This window comes from Astyanax mexicanus, chromosome 19 (assembly GCF_023375975.1).
Source record: "Astyanax mexicanus isolate ESR-SI-001 chromosome 19, AstMex3_surface, whole genome shotgun sequence".
In the NCBI taxonomy this organism is placed as follows: domain Eukaryota; kingdom Metazoa; phylum Chordata; class Actinopteri; order Characiformes; family Acestrorhamphidae; genus Astyanax; species Astyanax mexicanus.
This window is the reverse complement of record NC_064426.1, coordinates 44,489,729-44,496,893: the sequence shown is the minus strand read 5'-3', so window position 1 is coordinate 44,496,893 and position 7,165 is coordinate 44,489,729. Positions and strand designations below refer to the sequence as shown.

General features: G+C 44.1%; 1 long non-coding RNA gene across 1 annotated transcript; it reads right to left on the bottom strand.

Moving 5' to 3' along the window:
• Positions 1 to 499: 499 nt before the first annotated feature.
• LOC125784463 (uncharacterized) lies at positions 500 to 3,088 on the bottom strand. The gene is made up of 3 exons (XR_007427276.1): positions 3,009 to 3,088; positions 2,005 to 2,076; positions 500 to 1,279 (listed from the first exon to the last, which is right to left on the bottom strand). It is a non-coding gene; the product is annotated as an uncharacterized LOC125784463 (long non-coding RNA).
• Positions 3,089 to 7,165: the final 4,077 nt, after the last annotated feature.

Sequence of the window (7,165 nt, the reverse complement as noted above, 5' to 3'; positions counted from 1 at the left end):
AGCTGATACAATTAATTGAAAATTGTGGGGGGAAAAAAGTTTATATGCAGACAGACAAATGCTGTCTTTTAAGCATGAAAGGTTTGTTTAAAGAATAGCACTCATCTGTTTTTGCAAATGCATTTTATTTTATGCTAACTTCAAAGTGATACAACTATACACATGCAGACAATTCATTTATTAACAATTAATCAATCAATCAATCAATAAATACATAAATAGAACCTGTGCAAACAGTTAATTTACAAAACAGATAAATGATATTCTTTAAACACAAAGGAACAAATCACTTTTCTGTTTTGCAAAATAACTGTTCACACACACTAAATAAATAAATAAATAAATAAATAGCATATATAAAAGTAATTTTTCTTGCAGGGAGAAAGACCTACAAGATACTGTGCTCTGAATTCAAGTGTACCACTTCTGAGAATATTCCCAGACGACACCCAAGACACCAAGCCTGACTTTCGCCTGAATCGTGAATCCCTGAAAGTGCTTTTTAAACTTATTCAGCACGAGAGCACCCATGGTTGGGGAGGGACCATTGAAGTCTTGGTTTTTCTTTTTTGGTTGGCCTGTGGCACATCATACTGTGTTGTGTCCCGTGCTTTTTCTATGCCCCGTTCTATAGTGCACCGTGTAATTCACAGAGTGGCCAATGAAATGCGGTGAATCCTTCCGAAAGTTATCCGGCACCCAAAACCCGGAGAACTGCAGAGCATCTCTGATGGCTTCGTGAGGCTGGGAATCCATGCAGCTTTCCACTCTGTAGTGGGTGCCATAGATGGGTGCCATGTGCAAATCAAAGACCCTGGAGAACCTGATGCACAGTGCTACAGAAATCGGAAGCTCTACCCCTCTGTGCAATTTCAGGCTGTCTGTGACCACCAGGCAAAGTTTCTTGATGTTTTTATTTGCTTTCCTGGCTCAGTACGTGATGCAAGGGCGCTCTGTTACAGCACTCTGTATCGGCAGGCCACTTTCCCACCCAGAGGCTACATGATCCTTGGTGATGGTGGGTACCCATGTATCTCTCAGCCCATAGCCCTCATCACTCCATTCAAGAAGCCTGTCAGAGGAGAGGAGAGGGTGGCCTTCAATAGGCATCATGCAAGGGCACGTTCTATAATTGAACGTGGTTTTGGGACGCTGAAGACCAGATAGAGGTCAATTTTCCTGCATGCTCAAGAAGTGAACCCAAGGTATGTGCCAGAGGTGATTGCTGCCTGTGTCACTCTGCACAACATCTGCATGGGAGCGGGAGATGTTGTTCAGCCTGAGGAGGAAGCAGATGAAGATGAGGAAGCTGATGTGCAGGAAGAAGACATCACAGCTGTCAGTGGCCACCAATTACGGGAGCAACTTTGTCCCAACATTGCTGGTGTCCAGTGATTTTATCAAACTGGAAACAAATAGATCAGTTTGGTTTTCATTAAATGTTAAATTTGCACTGCCAATATTGTGTAAATATTGTACACGCATCATTCATGTTTGTTTAATGTTCTAGTTTAAAATGTCTTATTTCATTGTCTTATTTTGTGCTACTTTAAACCAGTTCACGTGTTCCACTCACTGTTAATATTAGTCTTGTTCTGTAAGTGTGGTTAGAATAAACAATACAAACAATATAACTGAAGTATGAATTTCAGTGTTATTATGAACAACCTATTAAGTAGGTTTATATCAGTATAGAATACCTACAAGGCATGCATTAGTTTTCCATGACTGCTTTAAAAACACACAAATGCCAGTTCTCAACTTAAAAAAAACGACAACTTTATTGTAAAACATGCATAAATTATTCTCAGTTAATTTTGTTAACTAGCTTTTCTAGGAGGTTATACAAGCGCTCTGACCGCTCCTGCTCTGCTCTCTTCTCTCTCCCCCTCAATTATACTTTAACAATAATTTACATATCTATACTACACTCAAATCAATACATAAAAATCAATAAAATACATAAATTATTCTACACAATTTCAGATTCATCTTTGAACTTACATTGTATTTATTTTTTTAAGTTTTCCCATTTCTTTTACTTTGTCCGCAAGCCCCAATTCCAGAACAATAGTCCTGTCAAAGAACAAACAAAAACAAATTATGGCATTAAGATGCTTTATAGTTGAGGAAAATAACACCATTTTAACTTCAGTGATCTACACAATGGCTTCGATTTAAGTGTAAACAAACATTTTGCAAAATCTACCTACATTTTTTAATTAGTTTAGAAAGATGCCTAAATGCATGAATGTATAACTTAAGCAATTATTAGCTTAATATTAGCTTAGATATGCTGTAACTGGCAATGCATTAGTTACGTATTAACTAGTTTTCTAAAGCGGGTTTTCTATCAACTTATTTGCCACAAACCTATTGTTTTATTATTGTAATCATAAGCCATTAGCTACCTGGTTGGATTAATGTATCAAAGTGTAAAAGCTGCATAATTTAAGATGGAATATAATAAGAATATATTATCGTTAAATAACTAACTAGTTTAGCTTAAATAAGCTCTTAATTCCATGCTGAGAGAGCTGAGTTTTTCTCCCCAGTGAAGAGCCTCTCTTGCGAGCCTTTATAAAGGCTTCTATTGCTGATCTGCTCCCTAAAAGAGTGGAAGTAATTTGTATATCTGAACACTGGCTATCACGTTAAACAGCCCACATACAGATCGTATAAACCCGACAGGTCTAACTAACTATACAGAAAGGGTTAACTGAGTTAACTAATAAAATATTACGGCGACTGATAAAAAAAAGCGCTGAATATCGCCAGTGAGGCTACTTAGCTATTGAGCTAACAGGCTAGTTAGCATCAGCCCATCTAAAACAATGCACTGGCGCTTCAAAACCCGCTAGCATAAATGCTAACACCTCGATATATAAAAAACTGGAAAACGGCCACCAACTAACCAAAACTACAAATAAAACGCTAATTTATGTTATTTTATGCCAAGAAAACTCATGAAACACCACACTTACGCTATAAAAACTTAAATAACTTACATTTGAAAATGACTTCGCCGCTGGCCGATCCACTTCCGTCCGCCATGATGGAAGAAGTTGAGCTATGCTGTGCTGCCCGCGCTGCATCATGGGATTGCCTTACCGGCTGAGGAAGGGTCTAATGCTCTCTTATTACAGGGTCAGAATAAGGTATCTTAGTAGACAGCATTTTAAGGTATCTAAGAATTGGGACAGCCTACTTCTCGGGAACGCGCATCCCATGACGTAAGAAGCTGTCTATGTAGAGAGCTCCCTAGGTTTTGGGACAGACCCAATGTGTTTGTACAGATTGAGTGTTTTTATGAGTGAAGTGAGTTTTTTTTGTGTTGCTGCTGGAAATAAACTAAAGTTGCTATATATTTTTGGAGGTTTGCCTGATGAGTGTGAGAGTGAGCGGTGAGTGTGAGAGTGAGCGGTGAGAGTGAGCGGTGAGCGGTGAGAGTGAGCGGTGAGAGTGAGCGGTGAGTGTGAGTGTGAGCGGTGAGTGTGAGCGGTGAGTGTGAGAGTGAGCGGTGAGAGTGAGCGGTGAGCGGTGAGAGTGAGCGGTGAGTGTGAGAGTGAGCGGTGAGTGTGAGAGTGAGCGGTGAGAGTGAGCGGTGAGTGTGAGAGTGAGCGGTGAGTGTGAGAGTGAGCGGTGAGTGTGAGTGTGAGCGGTGAGTGTGAGCGGTGAGTGTGAGAGTGAGCGGTGAGAGTGAGTGGTGAGTGTGAGAGTGAGCGGTGAGTGTGAGTGTGAGCGGTGAGTGTGAGCGGTGAGTGTGAGCGGTGAGTGTGAGAGTGAGCGGTGAGAGTGAGCGGTGAGTGTGAGCGGTGAGTGTGAGAGTGAGCGGTGAGAGTGAGCGGTGAGCGGTGAGTGTGAGCGGTGAGTGTGAGAGTGAGCGGTGAGAGTGAGCGGTGAGCGGTGAGTGTGAGCGGTGAGAGTGAGAGTGAGCGGTGAGAGTGAGCGGTGAGCGGTGAGAGTGAGCGGTGAGCGTGAGCGGTGAGCCATGAGCAGTGAGCGGTGAGAGTGAGCGGTGAGAGTGAGCCGTGAGAGTGAGCGGTGAGAGTGAGCGGTGAGAGTGAGCGGTGAGCGGTGAGAGTGAGCGGTGAGCGGTGAGAGTGAGCGGTGAGCGGTGAGCGTGAGCCGTGAGCGGTGAGCGGTGAGAGTGAGCGGTGAGCGGTGAGAGTGAGCGTGAGCGGTGAGCGGTGAGAGCGAGCGGTGAGCGGTGAGCGTGAGCCGTGAGCGGTGAGCGGTGAGAGTGAGCGGTGAGCGGTGAGAGTGAGCTGTGAGCGGTGAGAGTGAGCCGTGAGAGTGAGCGGTGAGCGGTGAGCGTGAGCGGTGAGCGTGAGCGGTGAGAGTGAGCGGTGAGCGGTGAGCGGTGAGCGTGAGCGGTGAGCGGTGAGTTTGAGCGGTGAGAGTGAGCGGTGAGCGTGAGCGGTGAGCGTGAGCGGTGAGCGTGAGCTGTGAGCGTGAGCGGTGTGCGTGAGCGGTGAGAGTGAGCTGTGAGTGTGAGCGGTGAGCGTGAGCGGTGAGTGTGAGCGGTGAGAGTGAGCTGTGAGTGTGAGCGGTGAGCGTGAGCGGTGAGCGTGAGCGGTGAGTGTGAGCGGTGAGAGTGAGCGGCGAGCGGTGAGCGTGAGCGGTGAGTGTGAGCGGTGAGCGGTGAGTGTGAGCGGTGAGTGTGAGCGGTGAGCGGTGAGAGTGAGCGGTGAGCGTGAGCGGTGAGCGTGAGCGGTGAGTGTGAGCGGTGAGCGGTGAGTGTGAGCGGTGAGCGGTGAGTGTGAGAGTGAGCGGTGAGAGTGAGCGGTGAGCGTGAGTGTGAGCGGTGAGTGTGAGCGTGAGCCGTGAGTGTGAGCGGTGAGCGGTGAGCGTGAGCCGTGAGTGTGAGCGGTGAGCGTGAGCGGTGAGCGTGAGCCGTGAGCGTGAGCGGTGAGTGTGAGAGTGAGCGGTGAGAGTGAGCGGTGAGCGTGAGTGTGAGCGGTGAGTGTGAGCGGTGAGCGTGAGCGGTGAGCGTGAGCCGTGAGTGTGAGCGGTGAGTGTGAGCGGTGGCATTTTTCTGTTTCTGCTTTATCTGGTTGGGGTGTCGTCCTGCCCACACACAGCTACACAAGCCTGGAGCCCAAAACACAAAATACACTCATTTATTCCATCACACACTGGGGGAGAGGGAAAGAGAGAGAGAGACAGGTAGAGATAGAGAGAAGGGTAGGAAAAGGTTAAGAAAGGTTAAGATAGAGATGTAAAGGTAGAAACAGGTAGAGAGAGATACAGACTGTAGAAAATGGTGTTTAGGGGAAAATGCATGTTAATATTGTTTTTGTTATTATGTTTACTGTAAACTAACATAATTTCCAATGAAAACATCATCAAAACTATGAATGAACACATGTAGAGTTTTATGTACTTAATAAAAAAGGTAAAATAATTGAAAACATGTTTTATATTCTTGTTTCTTCAAAATAGCCCCCTTTGCTCTGATTACTGCTTTACACACTCTTGGCATCATTCTCTAAATGAACTTCATTTAAGAGGTGGCCACCTGAAATGAAAAGTTTTCCAACAGTCTTGAAGGAAGGAAGGAGTTCCCAGAGGTGTTTATTAGCACTTGTTGCTCCTTTGTCTTCTTCACTCTGTGCTCCAGCTCACCCCAAACCATCTGGATTGGGTTCAGGTCCGGTGACTGTGGAGGTTCAGCTCATTTTTTATTAAGAACATAAAACTCCACATGTGTTCATTCATAGTTTTGATGCTTCAGTGAGAATCTACAATGTAAATAGTCATGAAAATAAAGAAAAAGCACTGAAAAAGAGAAGGTGTGTCCAGACTTTTGGCCTGTTCTGTATATATATTAAAACATCACCTGTAATCCTGGATGAGGTACAGGTAGCCAGTGAATGCTCTTCAGTCATCCTGGTTTTAAATGACAGGTTCCAGCTGTCTCCAGGTGTGCTGTGTGTCTCCGGGTCACGGCACCTTTTCTTTCTCTTCCTGTTTCCTGTAGATTCCAGCTGAAGGTCTGTGGAGCTGCATGTGGGGAGAGAATGTAAAGAATTCAGAGAGAAATGTGTTAATAAATACCTGCATTCTTTCAGACTGAACTCTGAGCTCTGAGCTCCACAGCGCTGCTGAAATCCTGAGCGTGAGGATGGATGATGGTTTCAGGTCTGAGGGTCTCCAGATATTCTTCATCTGATGAAAATCTGCCCTCGCTCTGCTGATTTCAGCTCTAATATCTGAATCTCTGCTCCCTGTTTCTCATCGCTGACTAAATAAAGACAGTATCTAATAAAATCCTGAGATAGACGCTGTTCAGTCTGACGGCTTCACTGCTGCTCTGATCTCAGTATCGATTTATAACTCAGCGCTTTTGGACCTTTCAGAATATTTGTTCTGCTCGGGTCTGAAACTGACAGGGATTTTAATCTTAGATATTTTTAAGGCTGAATTCAGTCCTGCTTCTGCTCTCTCACTGAAAGAGACTGACTGAAATAAATAAATAAAAAAGAAAGGAAGACAGAGAGAAAGAAAGAATATCCAGTAGCAGATGTACAGGTATACAGTATATAGACATAACACATGAAGGATATGATATAATGATACAGATAAAATCGCAAAGTCTCAAAATGAGTGAAATAAGACTTAAATCAAGCATGTTTGCGTTAAATTTGGACACAAGAAGCAAAATAACTTAACTACTGACTTTTTGTGATCATATTTTGAGATCAAATGATTAAATAAGGTGGAAATATAAGACTTACTACAGTTACTAATAGTAACACTTACTACATACACAATGCTTAGCTAGATTTAGTTATTTAGTGTGTTTATAGAAAAGATGAAAGTTTTACAGAGACTTTAAGAAGAACACAGTAAATTTACAGAGATGAAGAAAAACAGTTCAGCTTTTATTAACAGCAGCAGAATCTGAGAAAGAATACAGAGAGAATATCTGACCTCAGATCAGCAGAGAGAGAGTACAGCACTACTGACCTCGCCACACACACACACACACACACACACACACACACACACACACACTATACACACACACACACACACACACACACACACACACACACACACACACACACACACTTACACACTCTCTCACACACACACTGCCCAAGGTCATGAGTTCCAGAGTCTGATCCACAAACACAGAAATACAGATCTGCTGTTCAGC